At 43.3% G+C, this 19,322-nt stretch overlaps 1 protein-coding gene across 8 annotated transcripts in view; it reads left to right on the forward strand.

Annotated features, from left to right (window-relative positions):
• Positions 1–19,322, forward strand: part of FOXP1 (forkhead box P1) — a 389,251-nt gene that overhangs the window by 126,003 nt on the left and 243,926 nt on the right. The window contains exon 1 of one of the 8 annotated variants that reach the window (XM_075053036.1): positions 16,538–16,600. The exons of the other annotated variants lie outside the window; for them this stretch is intronic. The gene's annotated coding sequence lies outside the window, so the exon portion shown is untranslated. Of the gene's footprint in view, positions 1–16,537; positions 16,601–19,322 lie in introns of those variants that run through there. 8 annotated transcript variants of the gene reach the window in all.

Below are 19,322 nucleotides of genomic sequence, written 5' to 3' on the forward strand. Positions count from 1 at the left end.
TTTTTTTTTTTTCCCCAAGCCCATCCTCTCACGAGCACATATGTCCCAATGTGGGTCTTGTCCTCTGCAGCAGAGGTACGAGCGCTATGAAGTGGGTTGCATCTGGTTAAGAAGAAATAAGATAATGTTCTCCTGAGGGTTTCTTTGGGGGCCTTCTTCCTCTGAAAGTACTTTTCTAAATTTCTTTGAATTTAAGGGTGGGAGGAGATTTCTTTAGCTTTGATACTCCTTGGGTACTCATCACACATAAGCCTTCATCTTTGTTTGGGAGGATTTAAGAGTTTTTCTGGTGTATGTAGTGGTTACTGCAATGGAAATATCTCTAGTGCAGAGGCAGAACTTAAAAATACCTTCACCCAGCAGGTCTTTGCTGCATTTGCAAGGGTTCCTTTGGCAATGAAGGTGATTTCAGAATAGTGTCTGGGTTTTCTTGTTAAAAGGTTACTGAGGATACAGTCCATAAAAATAAGGATAGGAAATTCTTAAATATGGCATTACAGATTGGATGCATTTGCTTCTAAATCACTTGGGTTTGGTACGTGGATGCTTGTGTCATTTTCTTGTTTTTTGTTAGTCTGTATGTGCAAAGAGATTTACATGGTATTTGGGATTATTTCAAACCATAAACTGTTCAGGACATTCTAATGTGAAAACAGCAGTAGTAGAAATCCAAGCTGGAAGCAGGTACTAATCCTGCTGCTTGATAACTCAGGGAAGGTCTTGGTATAACCACTGAAGGTTTCTGGTTTGGTTTTGGACGTTTCAGTCAGGAACATGTTGTTATTTTCTGTAGGCCCAAGTACATGGTCTGAATGTATTCTGTACTTAGGAGTATTTTTGCTATCTAATGCTAATAATATTTACAATATTTACTCTGTTCCTGTTAGTTTGTATTTAGCTTTGCACATGGGTTTTTGACTTCTCCTTTACGTCATTGCATGCTCAGATGGCTTCATCTAGAGACAAAGTCATCAGAGCATTTAAAGTGATTGGAAATTTTCAAGCATCTTCTCTGTGATGACGCTGTTTTTCATTTTCCAAGAGAGGTGCACCCCTTCATTCCAGGTTGATGTACCTGGCATGCTGGAGGGGAATTTCTGAAAAGTTTTCAGTGATACTTTATTCTTGAGCTGTAAGCAAACATTGACATCAAAGTCTCAGGCGTTTCTAGCTGAGGTGTTAAAGATGTCTACAAAGTTCTCTACTGCTCCTGGAAGACGTTGCTAATTTTCTTTTATTGGAGTTCTTTGGTCCTGCTGCTTAGGCAGGAGCGTAGTTGAAGCTGAAGGTCAGTCCGTACACTTTCTAGATAACAGAATACACACGGTCGGGAGGTTTCCACCTCTTCCTTTCTTTTTTTATGAGCAGAACAGTTTGCTAAGCAGACACATGTTTTAATGATAGCAAACTAAATTTACACATTGTACAGTGGTATTTTGCTACATTAATTACCTTGTCAAATGTAATAGGTAAAGGTAATTACCACATCAGATCGCCTTTGTATGTTACATGGAGGCATAACCTGCTAAATTATTTAGGAAAACAAACAAACAAAATCCCAGAAGCCCAAGAGCAACATCACCACAAACCTGTCTCTTTCTCTTCTAAAAGAAGACCCGTTTTGCACGTGAAGGCAGGGGCTTCGCTAACCTCAGCCAGCATCTGCTTTGGGTTATGGCAAAGGCTCCTCCGTCCCCGCTGCGTGATGTTTTTACTGGGGCTGGTCACCCTGTGCCCCTCGCCGCTGGGCTGCAGCCTGCCTGCTGTCTTTCTCGGGGAGGACTAAAAAGCAGAGGAGTTCTGTCAGGGATGGGGGACCCTCTTGTGTCACTTCTGATCCTCTTGGGGAATTGATATTTTGACTCTTACTTTAGATGTGTTTGGTGTCTTTTGTCCGGCGGTGACCGAAGAAGGATGAGAAGAGGTGGTAAGTGGAGGTGATGCCTTTTGAAGAGGCATCAAGAAGATGATTCTTTTACCAATACCTCTTTCTCTACACACTTAACACATGTGTACACTTTAGTCCTTTTTCTCCGGGGTATCTCCATGGGATTTCACAGGGCCAGTAATGACCGGTTCCCTTCTGCATCGCTTGCTCGTTCAGATAAAGCAAACCTCTCTGCTCTTTTATCTAGCTGCCATCTTGCCGTTGTACTTTGTCTCCTTCACCAGGCTGTGATTCCGGTGCCGGAAAGGACAAGCAGAGGGTTGTGAGCCATTGCTGATTGTTTGGATCAGTGCAGTGAAACTACTACTTATTTTATTTTACCTAGCTGTTTATGCCTAGCCTGAAGCTAGTCTTTTGAGTGAATTCATACATAGATTTTTGCCCAGTTTAGGCCATGCTGGAAGGAGCGCTTCTTCCCTGTGACCAACCATAGCACACAGAGGAAGAAAAAGAGTAAACTTTGGTTATTCTTTCTTATCCAGTAGTTAGCTAAATGGCATTTCTGATAAAGCTCTGCAATAAATTTGTGAAACTAGTTTAGCACTTTAATGTGCAGAGAGCACATACCGCAGTGGTACCCATAGGGACCAGTAGCTGAGTGATGTGAGTCCTTGTCCTTTCTTGCCGGGGGGGAAAGGCTACTTGAAAGTGCGGTTGTGAGTAGAGAGACGTGGAAGTTTGAACTAGTGGGGACTGAGAGGACCTTTCCCGAGCCATGTGTTTACTTTGATCTTGATTAATTATGGTCCTGATGTTGCTTTTACCAACCTGTACAACTTCACCAATTTTAAAGACCTGAATAAGTCCCAGGCTTTGCGGATAAGCTGTGCTGCTTAAGATCCTCTTCACTTTGCTGTCTTTGAGACGTAAGGAGGGTGTTCGAGGTGGGTTGGTGGGATGAGCTGGCCACAGAGCCCCTGCCCACGGCCCAGGAACCACGTTGTGGTGATCCAGCCATCTTGTGCGGAAACCTTGCCAGAGCACCAGGATCAGGGAAGTTTGTGATCTGAATCCGTCCCGAGAGCCGCTCCTTGTCCTGACAGAGGGCGAGTCTCTCCTCTGTTCGTGTTCTCGTAGGGAACGGCATCCTTCGTGCCTCACCTACCTCTGAGTCATCTTCAGAGGCACAGAGAGATGGCAGCGAGAGGAGAGAACTTCCTCACCAGTGCTCCTGGCCTGGCACCCTCACCGTAACTTCTCTCCAGCTTCGGGGCAGACCCCTGCCCTCTGCAATGGGACCCATCAAGATGGCAGGGCTGCTGCCGTGTGCCAGCTGCAGACCCGGGGAGGGCAGCAAGAGAGCTCCTGCCTCCTTTTCTAAAGCTGTGGATGAGATTTTTTTTTTTTTTTTTTTTTTTTAATTCTTTGGTGGTTGCTGCTTCCTCTTGCCCAAGATTTCTTAGCCAGCGCTCAGGGAGAACTTGCCTTAAACGGGAAGTGTAACCGAATCCATTGCAAATTAGCAGTTAAACTGACAGAAGGACGTTGGAGTTTTTAGTCGTTGCGTTTTAAAGTTGGCCAAGTCATGCTGTGGATATAAAAGGATCGTTCTTCACACTCCGGCATGCTGGGCGAGGAGGCTACTGCAGTGTGTCCATACAGTGTGGTTGAACATGGCATAATCCGCAAGTTTGAAATAAACTTGATGACTCCTTTCGACTCCTCTCTTCAAATTAATATTGGGGGTTTATGAGAAGAGAGTGCAAAATGTATCATGTCTTCATTTTTCCAACAGCTGGCACATAGAGATGCTGTTGTTTAGGAGAAGGCCACTCACCAATCCGTCCCCAGCCATGTGGAAAATGTTAGCGGTGCCGTATCTTGGATACAGTACCTCTATTTTCCAAAGAGATGAACACTGTTAAGTGTATCTTTCTGTGGGAGCTGAGCCTCTGTTTATGATTCTGGGATCTCAGTTGGTTGGGTTTTTTTTGATCTTTTCTTTCCTGCTGGGTGCTGACTGAGGTATTTCTGGGGTAGGTGCCAGGGTTGTTCTCTCGCTAATGATTCATGTGCCCTTCGCATGTTGCGCTGCAAAATGACATGTAACAGCATGTACCCAGTATTTACGTTACATTGGTTTGGCTCTTCAAACATGTACTTTCGCTTTCCTCTCGGAAGTTGTGCCACTCAAATAGATTTGTGGTGCTGCAGTTGGTAAAAAATTATTCGAACGATAATTTCTGGAATATCTGGGGCCACGAGCAAAGTGCCCGATGCTGTGCTGCGTCACGGTTTCTACAGGTAACGCGTGCTGCTGGGGGATCTGCAGCACTTCGCAAAGGGACCCCGGTGCCGGGGAAAACGGGACAATGTCGTGCTTGGCTCTGAGCGTGATGGGCACGACCCGCTGCCCTCTGATGCTCCACGGGAGCCCCTTTGCTCTAACCCGCCCCGTGGAAAAGGGATGATGAACCATAACAACGTGAGAATTGTAGGCATCAGACTCCATGTAAATGAAACTGCTCCTAAATACAGATAGTTATCTGCGCGAGTCAGCGATAAGCACGCTGATGAGCAGCCAGGAGAGCGAAGGCAGGGGAGGAGGTAGGTAGAGCCCCGGCCCCGTGCGGATGGGCTGGGGTCCAGCCCCGAGCCCGCTCAGGTCTGTGCCGTGGGATCCCCCCGACCGTGGATTGCCAGTATGTTCCTAATATACTTGTGGCTTTTCCAGCGCAGATACGGCGTACGAGGGGAGACCACTGATTGAATTCCTGTAGACCAGTAGAGAGCTATTAACCGGTAATGGCTTTCAAACTGTCCTGGGGTGGTAGTGGAGCGCGTGTCTCCTTCACCTTTGTGTATAACACTTTCGAGTTTATTACGTTTTTCTAAATGACTCAGTAGCGTGTGCTAGGCTTTGGGTGGCCCACTTGAAACGCTCTGAGAAGGGTTTGCTTTTCAGAAAGAGCTAAGTGTTATCCTTAGAAGTTCAGGCTCCTTTACAGGGTAGTAACGTATCTTCAGTCTGTAAATTTAACATACAGCATACACCGGTAGGTCCGTTGGCCTCTTTGTGGATTGCAACTCTGCATTGCTGCAGAGGCTTTTGAAAATTACAGAATTGTAAATCTAGTATAGATACGAAGCTGAAGTACGCTCCGTAGCCTGTGCTGCGTCAGGACCTAAAGCGAGGAATAAAGGTCGGTTCTGGAAAACACAGTTCAACTTCTCTTGCTCTTCTTTTTCTGTTTCTACATGCAGATCATTCAGCAACATGTGAAGTCCTTACGAACTTTCAAAGTTCATACTGAGGAATCGGTTGTAACAATATAATGTAGGAAAAGCAGATGCTTTTTTTCCAACCTGTGATGCATCTGGTACAAGCTTCTGTTTTAGAAAATGTCATTTCTCCTAAGAGGAGGAAAAGAAAATACCTTCCAAGCCACCCTTTGTCCACAGAATTTATGTCCTGACTGATCCAGACAGTAAAACTCCATGAAGATGTATATGTTGTTTGAGAAGTACTATTAAAAATTAATCCAATTTTCTATTCTTCTGGTGTAAATAAATGACAAAAAAACCAGCTTGAAACCAAAATGGCCACTTTCTGAGTTTTATGCAGAATAAAAGGCTGTTTATCCTTTCTGCTTTATTTTAAGCTGTGGTTTTACTATTCAAGAAACAAATTCTAATCAGCCACCGTATCAGACAAATGGGAGCTTTAGTGAGTGGTTCATATGTTGGAAGGGAGCACTAAGATTCTCATTATAGTGCATGTCTGAATAATTAGTAGGACCACTCTGCACTTTTTTTTGGCAATAGAAGAAACTTGCTTTTCACTGCAGCGACAGGCTGACAGGAGCATCTAGCAGTTTGGTCATTAGTGTGTGCCTGCCATCAATGTCATGTTACGGTGTCAAATTAGTTGGTGCCCCCTCCGGAGCCAAGCTGGATCTGCAAATTATCCTCCTACGTCCCAGGAAACCGTGTTTGCTAAACCTCAGATCAAATGGGAACAAATGATTAACATGGCTCATAAATTAACTAGTTTACAGGCTTATAACTTTTTACAAGTAGACAATAAAGACCGAAGTTTTAGGACTGTGTTGTGCTTAGTTCAAAGCTGTGATGCTTTGGGGTTTTTTTCCCTCTTTGCATATTTGTCGTAGATAGGTTTGCTCTTCTCTTACAGCGGGGAAAAAAATTGTGTACAGCCGAGGAAATAATGTTTAGAAAATCTAGTGTCCTAAAGGAAGCAAATGTAAATCCACTGAAAACAATATAATTAAGTTTGTTATCTCATTGCCCGATAAGTCGCTGACAATAGTCTTTCTTCTTGTAGTGGCAGTTGTTCGTTAATGAGTTCACCAATTAAGTTTGAAAGATTACAGCCTTTGCCAAGAGGATTTATCTGTTAAAAGCATTATATTTTTTGTGATACATTCTTACCATATTGTAAGCCTCTTTGTTAAAGAGGTATAAGACTACCTCTTAAACACATTAAATCCTATTATAGGCCCAAAAATAATTTTACAATCTGTTTACACATTAGCATCTACAAAACTGTAACAAATCTGTCCAGAGATGTCTGTTTTGAGAATAGGTTGCTAACAGATAGTGCACTCTCTTGAAGCTGGATTGCCCTTGTGAAAGGAGTGTTTTTTTGCTACAGAATAATTGTTCTATAATGATTTATGACTATGCAAATAATATTCTTTTTATATCTCCCCCTTTTTAAATCTCTCCTCAGCTGAGTTTTTCCACCAATGCAGAAATAGTACAGAATTTTTAGTGCTCTTTTACAGCTTTGGAATCTAAAATAAACTAAAAAGAGTAAGTTTTGTGCTTTCTACATATTAAAGTCTCATTCAGCCACATGCAAGCTACTGCTACCTTTCTTTTGTACCTTCAAGGGGGTGAGTAAGCCTTGATATCGGAGATCAAATCAGCATTTTGGAAAGGGCCTAGCATGCAAAAACATGCAAAATATATCTATTCATAAGAAAACGTCTGAAAATGCCAGAGGTTATGCTCAGTTTATCTGTCAGCAAATTTAACTTAAAGTAGGTGGTAGTCAATTTAGTAAATACTTTACTAATATTGTAACTATAAAGAATCATGAATGCAGCCTCAGCATCCTGACCCGTGCACGTTTTAATGACTTTGCTAGGGAAACACACAGTGTATTGCAGATTAGCAATAACGTTTAAAATGCAAGTAATTTCTGCAAGAAGGTGTGCTTGTACACAGTCATATTGAGAAAAGGAGAGAAAATTGCACTCTTTAGTTAATCCTGGGAAAGGAAACTTTTTTTTTTGTTGATTATATATCCAGTGCATTTGGGCAAATCCTGTTCCAAGTAATACTCGTGTAAATCTGTTAACTTTACCAGGGATAATACCACGCCATTAATTTTTCTGAAGTTCCAGTGCCTCTTTGCTGTGTCCTCCACCATCCCGTGTGCTCAATTACAGTCTTCTACGTGCAACTGAAGAAAGGGCCAAGAGGGATTTCACACATCAGAGTTGCCTGAAAGTTTGTTAATCTGAATGCCCCGTTGCCACACGCCTCCAGACCCACTCCCAGCGCAAAGCTTTCTCCCTCCAGCCCTGCCAATTCCCCGGCGGATGCTCCAGCCTCCAGAAGCAGCCGCGGTGCGGCCGAGCCTGCAGCAGAGCAGCACAGGCAGGGCAGCAGCACCTTGGGTTTTTTAAGCCCGATGTTTCTCTGCTATTTTGCCTTTCTTGGTGAGGTCGGGGCCCTAGGCGACGCATTCCCCCTGGATGGTTTCCCAACCCCTCTTAGGAACCGGTGAGGCCAAGGCGAGGGTATTTGCTCATGTGACTAACCAAACACGTTCTCTGCGTCCCCAATTCAATCCTGCCTTAATGATTCTCATCGCTTTCTTAAATATAAAGTGCCTGCCATGAGCTGATAGCTCAGAGATGAACAGTTAATAAATGTGATGTATCCCCAAAGCACTGTGCCAGATGCCCAGCAGCTCTAAATCGGTAGGGCTGCCCTAGATCTGGTAGCGGGGGCTCTGTTCCACATCACATTGGAAAACTTAAACCTCTGAGGTTCTAGAAGCAGAGTTAGAGTTGGGACTTTGTATTTAACCAGCCACCTTATTGTGGTTTAGATATTACAGCATTGGAAATAAGACCACCCACTGTCTCGCATATGCTGTGTATGCTGCTGCTCTGCACATGGCATTTAGAGAAATAATGAAATTATACCTGTGGGATAGTGCTACTCGGTGCCTGTTTAACAAGACAAAATTACACACTCAGTTGTGAAAAAAAAAAGTGTAAATTGAATATACTATGAATTGCTTAATTATTGAGAAAAACATAGAAGGTTTTGTTGAGGCTTTGGCTGTTGTCAGAATCAAACTTACAGTACTTCTCAAAAAATGTAGTGCTTTCTTCTCCCCCCTTAGTGCAGTTGGTACCTTGTGAGAAACATTGCTGGATGTTTCTGTATATTTTTGATAACTGGAGGTTGATCTGGAGCGCAGTGGGGTTACGCCCGTCACATCAGTGGCTGTTGAACTATTTCCCAAGCAGCCCTCCCGAGCCTGCAATTTCTGAGGATGCTGCTGTAGTCCCAAATCAGACTTCTCCTTCAGTTCCAAACCCCCTTAACTTCTGTCTTTGCTCCCTTCCTTACCTTCACCCAACCACATAATTGCTTTAACACACCAATCTCTGAAACTGCTCCATTTTCTCGGTTATTGGGCTATTTTCCTTGTTCTTTTGCGATAGAAATCCTTAGAGATTGTGCCTTTTGCACAATAGCAGATTTATGTTTAAGGAGACTGGCAGTCCTTGGAGAATGGGAAGTCTTGTGTCTTTATCCTCAGCTGATGAGACTGAAGAGAGGGTTTCTAGTACCAGTAGGCTTGGATGTAGGCATGTAAAAATGATGCCAAAAGCCTATTTGATCTAAATACATGTATTCACAAGTGGGGGGTGGGGGGGAATGCTGATTCTGATATTGAGCACTGCAGTCTGCTTTGTGTTTTAACCTAAGTGTAGCAAGCTGGCTTAAATCATCAAATATTTTTGAACTCTACATGGAGGCGGCTGTTGTCTTACAGAGTGAAGGGAAAGCTGACATGTACTGGCATGCTCAGAGCAGACTTTATAGCGCTGAATAAGGATCACATCGTATTTAAATCACAACAGGACAAACCACCCAACCTTGCCTACCCTTGGGAGTGGGGAACACCCCTGGCACTTCCTTTTGGGGTGGGAAAGCTCCCTTCCAGATACGTCCCAGGTACTGATAAGGAACTTGGAAGCTTTAGTTAAACTGAGTTAATCAGGTTTGTTTTCATTTTTACGGTACATGTTGATGTGTTTGCAGTGACACCCTCTACTATTTTTTTCTTTCCGTGCTGTTTAAAAAGAAAAACCGAGAAAACAATGTCCTGTTTGCAGTGAACAGGAGCTTTGGGGTACAGCATGGTAAATGAGTTAGAATTTCTCTCTTGAGAAAAACATACAAATTTTGTGCTGTGATTTTTGATACTGAATGATCAGGTTCTGGTTTTATTAAAGCAAAATACATATATTGTACAAGAATAAGTGTTATATTTATAAACACTTCCCTGGCTCTACGAGCTCTTGTTCACCTTACAAAAAACCCTGTTCATGCTGCAATAAAAATACATACATTTAATTCTTAAGCAGCGAGTTTGTGCATTTTGCTCTTAATTCACAAAGAAAGTTTGGCTTAACAGAAACCTGTGGTTCCTTTCAAGGTAGCTGCATGAATTTACATAGAAAATACAAACTGGCACAAGGAATAAACTCCTTCAGCCTGGAAAGGTCTCTGCTCAGGATCCCTGTACAGGGTTACCTTGTTCCAAGATGTTAGAGTGTGAGCACTGTGCATTTTCCTGTGCTGTCCTTTTGGTTTTCTTGGACCAGTTTTAACTCTGCTTTTGGGAAGTTAAAGATGCAGCACGTGCGGCAGCAACTTATTTGAGGGGAATGATGCTCTAGCCAGGTTTGAGACCGCAGGCAGGCATGCCTGCTAGTTCCGTAGTGGATAATTAATCCACTTGTTTGAAAATATTAGATCTACGCGAACATCCACAGGCAGGGTTAAGGGCAATTCAGTAACGTTTCAGGTTTGATGGTTTCCACGCTGGTGCTGGTGTGAGCGTGGGAGCTCTGTGCAGAAGGCTCTGTTCCTGCTGGTGCTGGCACAGCTCGGGCAGGTCAGGATCAGTGCTGGCCGGGACTGAGCTGCTATTTCAAGGGTGAGGGAAGGGCATGGTCTGGGCTGAAACCTCTTCCCCTCCGTGCTCTCCAGCTGTGTTTGGACAGGGTGACAGCAAGGCTGCAGGTGGGCATAAAGGGGTACTTTGTGCCCCAGGGAAGCGGCGCGGTGTTCCCAGGCGGTGGGTGGGATCTGAGGTGGCCGAGCAGCCCCTGCCCAGCTCCCCGTGCTGACAGTTAGGCGTTTTCCAAAGAGCTGGTAGCAAACCTTCAGCTGTTGGCAAGCTTGCGTGATGCCTTCACCACGAGCTTTGGTCTGACCACAGGCATGAAGAAAATGGAGGTCGGGGATGAGCCAACGGCTGGAGAAACCTTGGGTAATCCTTCTGTAACCATGGGCAGGAGCACACTGCCCATGATTTTTGAGTTCATCTGCTTTGAAAACGTCCTGGGTGTGACTGTACCTATATTAATGCAGGGATGCGCCTTCCAAGCCAAAGAGTTAGCGTGACCTTTGATGGGATCAGCTGAAGGAGTACGGAGATGACGACGAAGCAAACCCGCTGCTAAACTGAACGTCTCAACTGCATAATCCTTCAGGGGGCATGCAGGACTTGGGCAGCCAGCAGCAAGGGAGCCCGTACCAAAAATTTCAGGCTAACTTACTTTGGGTTAACTGGTATGACAAAATGATGAATGCTGAGGTTTTGCGATGCAGCAATGGCATGAATGTTGAAATGTTAATTGTGTGGGCTCAGCTGCCTTGGGCTGGACGTGCCGTCCCCTCGTACGCGGCTGCCCCGGCAGCTGCCGACCAAGGGACGGGAGCTTGGCAAAGGTAGTGTGGCTGCCGGGGAGGAGCTGAAGTATGTACTCAAAGCTGTGTTGCTCCCTGGTAAAAATTGTTTCTAGCTTTCTTTTCTTTTCTTAGCATGCTAGCGTACCCCAGGGCAATCTGTCGTCGTTCTCCTACTTGTTTGTGGGCACGATGCTCTGCCTTCGTGTGCAACGTGAACGTGGAGAAGCAGGGTTAGATAGTCCCGTGTGTTCTGATCCAAGTGCCTTGGCTTTGCAGCTGAATACACGGGGCTGGGCAGTGGAGCTGGGAGCAAGAGCTTACCTTCCCCATCTCTGCAGCAGGAATAGTGTTTTGAACAGAGGTTAGAGGCCATCCGTGTAAGAGGCAAGTGCAATTTCATGTCAGCTACATGGGATGGTGTTACATACACTTTTCTCTAGGCTACTGACTATTCCCAATTTTGAAAATAAAGTCCTGCATAATTTGCCCAAAGAGGTGGAGGGGTGGAAGCAGACCTCGGGCCTCCTCATTCCTCTACGTTTACTTCAACCACAAGATCACGTTTCCCACCAATTTCACACATAACAATGCATGGGTTTGAACACACAAAATTGGAGACACAAATTTAGATGCTGTCTTGAGGCACCTTTGGTCCTTTCTTCTGTTGTTTCCCACATTTGGGGCCTTAGGGAAGGTATGATGAGATCTGATTAGCAGTAAGTCTGTTAATTATAACTCCTAAATTAGAGCATCAGTGCAGAAGCATCACTTTCTGATTTGGATTAAAAAGCCCTTCATCTCAACAAAGCACAGTCAGTGCAGATGATAGCAGAGTGCACTGAAATACATTAGATCAAAGTGATGCATTTCATGTGTGATGCCAAAATGGCTAATGAATTACTTTAGCCTCAGATTTATTACCCACTACTTACTTATGCTCTTGCAACTTACTACCCAAAGCTATGCAGTTATGTGTAAACTCACCTGCTGTTTCATCTTTCTGCTCCACCAAGAGGCTGCCTGTATGAGGTATCTAACCTTAAATTTAGTCCAGCCTGGTGTGGTCCTCCCTTAAATTCTGAAGTTGGTAGAAGTTCGTTCTCAGGGGTGGAACTGAACTTGGGGGCTTCGATCTAGAGAGCTCATAGTTCCCTGGCTGTGTCCGGTGCTGCTGTCCCCGCGTGTATTTGCAAAGGAGGGTAAAAGATAAAATGTCTCGCTTTCAGCTCTCCTCTCTTCTCCCCCTGTTCTGTCCTCCTTCAGCCGCTCTCCCTCTCAGCTCCCCGTGTCAAGGACTTCTCCCAAAATACCGCTGGTTCATTTTTGCTTGTCAGAAGGTCTCTGTGTGTCCCCGGGATCACGGGGAGGTGCTGAGGAGCCTTGCACCGTGCTTGCTGAACAGCTTCTGACAAGAGGTTTGGGGGGCTGCAGGCCCACAACGCGCTAAGCTGCAGATAGGGTGGGTTTTTTGCTGCTTTTGTTGCTCCTGTGCCAAGGTTATATTGCGCATGAAGAAATTCAGGTTTCTGGAAAATGTTCAGGCTGTAGATTAAGGGCAGGAGATGTTGAGAGAATCCACCTGGTTTGTCATGTAGCCATGAAAGATAGAGGGCCATCCGAGAACGGAGTTATCAGCGCTTCCTCTCGTGTCCAAATTTCTTTATACCAGAGGACTCACTAGCCAGTGTTATGGCTTTGTACATAACACAGGTTTCCACAGTTGTCTTCAGTGGCAAATTGCCTACAAATGGGGTAAGACGAAGCACCTATGTATACTGGGGTGGAAGTCTGACACAAGTAGGTGAAATGGCCTGGCTGTATACAAAGATACAGGAACAACTATTTTTGCCTTCAGGACTTGTTGGGCAGAAAATAACTCGGTCCTACCAAAGCTAGGACATCTGGTGCATAAAGTGTGTAGTGTTTTGTAATGAATTGGAAATGGCATTACTGCAATATATATAATAACATGGAGATAGTGCAGTATGGTGTGAGGAACTTGTGTAGAATATATAAAATGTCATGGTTTTCACATACATTGTGGAAAAGAGAAAATAACTTTAAGTGTAAAGGATATGGAAATTCAGTGAATAAACATCAGTGAATCCGAGGATTTTTCATGCAACAAGCTAGATTTATCTTTCACAGAAAAAAAAAAAATCTATAAACATCAATGACTACAGTTACATGAGGAAGTCTGGGTGTGCAAGAAAACCTACTTTTCAATAGAGCTCCATTTCCTTAAATTTAAACAATCGAACATTAGAAGATCTAAGATCTGATTCATTTCTCATTTGTATCAGTTTCATCCAGGACACCTCCTGAGATTTGAAAAAAGCTGTGCTGTTTAACACCTGAGTAAGTGAAAACCAGGCTTAATTTTCCTGTTTGAGATCAACAACGTTTCAACAGCATGTTTCTTAACAGGCAAAATGAACTAGCACTATCTAAACGCTTGGCTCACTTTGGGCAATAATTTACCAGGGCTGTGCAACTTGTAAACACATTGAGAAATTGCCCTTCCAGATTTAACCAGGGGTGGGTTAGAAGTACGAAGGAAATCCAACGTTTCTTGAAAAGCTAGTATTTTTCCTTCTTTCTTTCCAAGCAAAAAAGCTCTCATGAAATGCGGGTGCAGCTCTAACTTGCATCTAGGCAATGAATGAATGACTCAACAAAGAACATTATCTCCTAGTTCAGAAGCAGATGTGATGCTCTCACCTATCCCATTGCATGGGAGAAGACCTGGAAACCTGGAAGTGCAAGACCACCTTCATGGAATATCACATATTCCAGTATTTTTGTTACCGCATGTGTTCACAAACTACGTCCACATGGTATAATACCCCAGAGACATATAGCATAACATGATGCAGTTTACTTCTAAGTCAGGCCTCTGTTGTATGGCCTAAAAGCTTTGTAAGAATTTAGCAGCAATATCAAGGAAAAACCAATATAAGTGGTCCATTAATGAATAGGTCCTTGAGTGTCAGGAAGCAGACGTTGTTGGAAACTTGGGTAATATTACTGTTGGGTTTTATTAATTAAATATAGCTATTAATATGACCTTGGATTTAAACACAATGACCTCTTTTGTGAGTATGATTAGCAGATGTTTACCATAATTCTTCACTCTCTGAAAAATGCTTGTTGCACCCAATAAAAACAACCATATTTACTTTGCTAAATCAAATATTTGGAACTTGGGTCTTACTTTATATATCATGGCTCCAGTGTCTTAGACTTTCCAAGTTTAAGGTTGAGAGCCCTCGGAGTAACATATGTGGTAGATCTCAGAATACAATGACCTATTGTATTAGTGAGCGCTTCCCCCCCCCCCCCCCCCCTCCTTTGGCATTGTATCTTCTACAGTGAAACCAGTGTGCTCTACCAGCCTCTGGATTTTATTTTTACAGAAGTGGGGGGAGAACATGTTTGAATCCACGAGGTTTTCTATATTTTATCCATTACTTGCGGGCAACTTCCTTTGCAGAAGAACTATAGCAATGGAAGCAGGAAATGCAATTCCAGTTCTTAAAATAAAGCTGGAAGTTATTTTCCTTTTCAATAGCATCTCGCCAAAGTTTAGACTTTAAAAAATCTGTTTCCTGGTAATTTTCCTTTCCTCCTACCAAACCCAGAATTTGGAAGTGATAAGTCCCATTAACAATCCAGATCATCCCCCCTAAATGCCACCTGCTGCCCTCAAACTGCAGCAGGTATTTTCTGTGTGTACGAGCATTGTTTCCTAGCTGCTGGGGTCAGTTTTAGTAGCGGGTCTGCTGCCTGCTTGTCTGCAGTGCCGAAAGGAAATAGCAAGGGAACAAAACTATGCTTTTCTTGGGAAACCACTCCCTTTGGAATGGAGAGATATGGCTTGCCACTTTTATTTTGTTTCCCCCTCCAAAGTAAGCAACAACACTGCAAGGATCAGGGCCAGCAAGTACAGAATATTATTTAAAAGGCGTCATCTATCTAGCCTGGTGTATTTCGGGAAAAGGAGTCTCCTGCTTCATATTTTAAGGAGTGTAATAAAAATAGCAATTGGTTTAAGAAAGGGGCTGACGGACCGGAGAAAGTGACAGCAGCAGCACAGGGAAATAGGACTCCATTTATCTGAGCAAGCTAGCACATTGATAACGCTCCTCTCTGCAGTAGGTGCTATCAAATCAGAGACAATTTGTATCCCCGGTGTGGCAGGTTACTTACACGGTAACAAGTCTCCTCGACATTATTGCAGATCATCATTAACTAGCTACTGCTGTTTGTTTGCCGTTACCTGCTAGACCATGTTCGTGAGTCGTGTCGTATCGTTTATATATCTCGCCCAGTTTGGAGACCTACTGCTTCTGAAAAGACACTCAGCCTGGGATCTCTTCCCTTGCTTCGTTTTACGTGGGGAAAAAAATTACTGATTGCAGCTTCCCTCATGCTTTAATGTAAGCAAAATGAAGGCTGTGTAGCATACGTTTAACGGGCTGTGATGAGTAGCACCAGTGGGCATACGCAAAAGAAAGGGACAGAAGTAATAAGGAAGAAGGATGGGCTGCTGTTCTCGATCCTCAGATCTGATGTTGGCAGGGGTGTGGGTGTGTAAGGATCCAGATAAGGATTAACGGCTCTAGGTGGGATATCCTGCTTTCTGAAGATCTTTAATCAGTTGGACTGGCATCCTATAAGCACATTTCTTACTTGATTATCTTTCTCGGCGTGTTTCGGTTTCCTTTTCCTTTGTTCAGTAATACTTGTAATTACTGTCTGTTTATTAAAATGTGAGATCCTTTTCGGCTTGCAACCTGAAGGCTCTTTGTTATTTTGGCCAGTTTTTAAAGTTTTATTTCATGATTTTTCTAGCCTGATTTTGTTTTCTTTCCGTAGCATATTTCAGCCCTTTACTGCAAATATGGGGTCAGATCGTCACTTTAAAAGTCTTTGGAAGTCAATTGCAAAATCTCCACTGAAGCCAGTGCATCTCTTGATTTGTAGTTGACGGTATGCCCCATTATATCTATCCTAAATAGTTGCAGGTTAGGTCACTCAGGAGGGAAGGCTATAATTTTGTATGAAAGCACAGTTTAGTGAAACTATGATATCAGCACAACTATTATAAAACATGAAGTGCTTTGTCTTCTCCCATATAAAATGCGTAATTTCTACCCATTATCAGTATTATTACAAGAGTCCTTGCAGTAAACTTGTCTTTTGATAGGCAGAAACTTGCCTTCTCTAGGAACGAATACAGTGAAGTGTAACTTCTCTTTTAAAAGAGAATAAATAACACGAGTGAAGTTTACTAGAACACAATAAAGCCGTTTCCAGGAAAGCTGCTGCAGAGGCAGGTAGGACATGCTGAAGATTTACACTTGGGGTGAACATGTGCAAGTACTGTAATGATGCTGTAGAGAACATCGGAGTAAAATATTTGATCAACAGATACGTCTAAAGAAGATACGTGGTTTGGTTTTCTTACTAGCTTTCAGATTACAGTAAGACAGTTAAATGAAGGTTCCTTTAAATCTACACATGAATAAATCATTGTCCCTGGGAAGAGGTCAGATCTAGCGTGGTTACCTCTTTCCTAGACAGATCACATTTGGACTGCCCACCAATCTGCCGGATTGTTCAGTTTGCAGATTCAGGGACGAGCACCAGGAGAAGGGAGAAGCTGAGAAACGAAAGGTTGGTCTCAACAACATCATACAACTCACTGTGCAGCTGTTACCACAAGATGGGTTTTAAAACCAGAGTGTGGCTTATTCTGGCTAGGTGTGCAATTGTTTTGCACTAATTCAATCAAGATTCAGGAGATTATATTGAAATAAAGCAAAAGGAAAAAGATCAATAAAAAGGCTGGAGTAGCTGCTGTGATTAAGAAAAAAGATTACTGTTGATTTATTGATTTGGTCTTCAGCTTGCCATCTCAATCAGTTTTTGGGTTTTTTTGCTAATGTTATTAATATTTATACTTTAGTACTATGTGCCAATTAAAGTAGATTGTGATTAAGTCTCCAGGCCTGAAAATAATAGGCCCCACATAGCACAGAGCCTTTGCATCGCACATTACTGGAAAGAGAAACTTAAGTCTGACAATCTGGTGCAGAGCACAGAAAAAGGCCTGTTCTCTTTTCAGTACAACAAGCAGTTTTTGTGGTTGCCCCTCCTGGGAACATCAGAGAAAGATGGTTGCAGGAGTCTGTCGCTAAGCTTTTGCGTTTTGAGGGGAGTCACTCTGGCCAAGCCCATCTTCTTCTGCATCTAGTGAGAAAAGTTCCTTAAGCTCACAGTGAATCTCTCCTTTTCCCTGCAGAGAATGCAGTTTTGGGGCATTTCTGCCTTCAGGCAGTGTTTCGTGGTGCTGGTGTCTGTTTGCTGGCTCTGGGACTCCTCCAAGTTAGCATGACACTTTGGCGTAAGGTCTTACTCTGTGATGAGCAGCACGAATTATAGGAGCTCTCAAGGTCTTCCCTTCGGTTTGAGCTGAGTACGGGATAGTTGAAGACTTATTTTTTTTTTCTGTGTAGAGGGAAACATGAGAACTCGTTGTGAAGTGGCAGAACTGAGTCACCGAGGGTTTAGTCAAAGAAGAAACACATCTCATCAGTGCAAACCAGAGTAAAAAACGTGCTTTCTTCATTACTCATTATACCACAACGAGAATCAAAATCACTCAAAAATGGTTGTAACAGCTATATGTTGCTTAGATAAAATAATCTGGAAAGGATAGATTTTGTGGGAATCGCTTCTGATTTATGCAATGCAATATGCGAAGCCAACTTGCTGTGATTTTTTTCCAGTTATGTGCAATTATGTTAGATTTAATCAAAGAACTTTGAATTACTTGCACCATTCTATAGCACTTGCATGGTCCCTCTGGGTGTCACTGAAGGAGTTGTGGCCATTTAAGTGTACTGCTTTTGCAAACAACACAGTGGGGAAATTAATTTAAAAATTCCTTGTATGTCTGGATGCTTAATTTTTAGAGCTGTGCTATGTTCTGGGTTGTTTTTCTGTATTTTAAGTGTAAATCCTATTTTTTAAGACAAACGGTAAGCAATTCTATTTTGCTCTTACAGTGTAAAAAGATTTACTGTATAGTTTACTGGGAGTGGGGGGCTGGGTTTAACCTATTGTGTCAAACCCACTCCTTCAGCTTCCTTTCCAGCTTCCATATGGGTAGCCAACGTGGTCGAGATTTGGTCTTGAAATCAGCGCGGTATAACACATCGCAGCACGTACCACCCTGCTTCAAAAAACGAGCCGTGCCGCTCCGCCCGCCAGCCCACGGGACGGAGCTGCATCGCCCGTATGGTCCGCGAACGATGGAGCCGCCGAGCCTTGGCTGGTTGGGATGATGGGGATAAATTGATACGCACGTCGGCTCTCAGCTCTCGAGAGCAGATGAAGCTTTGAGGCCGGGCGTGAGTGAGCACACGTGAATAGTTTGGTGACCGCGTCTTTGTGAAGCCCCCGCCTCGTCGGCCTCTGCGACGGGCTTTTATGTCCGTGGAGCTGCAGCGAGTGTGTTTTCTCTGTTCAGTCACTCACGAGCTGCACTTTAGTATTATTAGAGGGAGGGATTTATTAGTTTCTCCTATCTAAGAAGGTTTAATTGGTTCCTGTAATATTTTACATTTTAAGTATAGGCAAAGTACAAAATGGCTCCTGAGGAAAAGGGAGCCAGCTCAGAGGGAGAAGCCCTTCTCCATACCATGAGAAGCCTTTTTAAAAGCAAAAAAAGAGGACAGAAAAGCCTTGTCAGTTCTTGGTGTCTACCTGATTTTTTTTTTTTTTTTTTTGCATATAAGGACTGCCTCACATCAGTCGGAGTTGTGTATGAATTTTCATGGTGTAAACCCGTGGATAGGGCAACAAATACAAAAGATCTCGGCTAGTTCTTTCTGCAAAAGGCAAAAGCGCATTGCCTGCATTGGTTTGTGCTGGGGCCAGTACTGGCAACCCCTCCGCCGTTGTGTTGGTCCAGTGGCCAAAGCTCCCTTAGCAGGCTGAGCGTCGGGGGCTTAGGAAGCTTCACAGCCTCTGAGTGGTCAAATAATAGAAGCACATTTTGTATTATTTTCCAGAAAGACCCTAACTTCATGTAACATCATCAATTCAACACGTTTGGACTTCAAATATAGTTAGTCTTGCAATGGTTGTGAAAGAAATGTACTCTTTTTAGTACATCTATGTCTTGGAAAAGACAATAATTGATATATAACCATACAAAATGAATAGCTATAGAAAAATGAGCTTCCCCCTTCCCCCTCAGGAAAAGCAATAGAGCCTATAAAATTTATTATTTTTGTTAATCTTTGCCTGCTCTCTTGCAGCTGCTGGAAAAGTGGCTTTGCATTTGCAGAGCTTGGTGCACAAATAAAGGAGTAAATAAAAGGGGTTGCTG

Source organism: Buteo buteo, chromosome 21 (assembly GCF_964188355.1).
Source record: "Buteo buteo chromosome 21, bButBut1.hap1.1, whole genome shotgun sequence".
Lineage (NCBI taxonomy): Eukaryota > Metazoa > Chordata > Aves > Accipitriformes > Accipitridae > Buteo > Buteo buteo.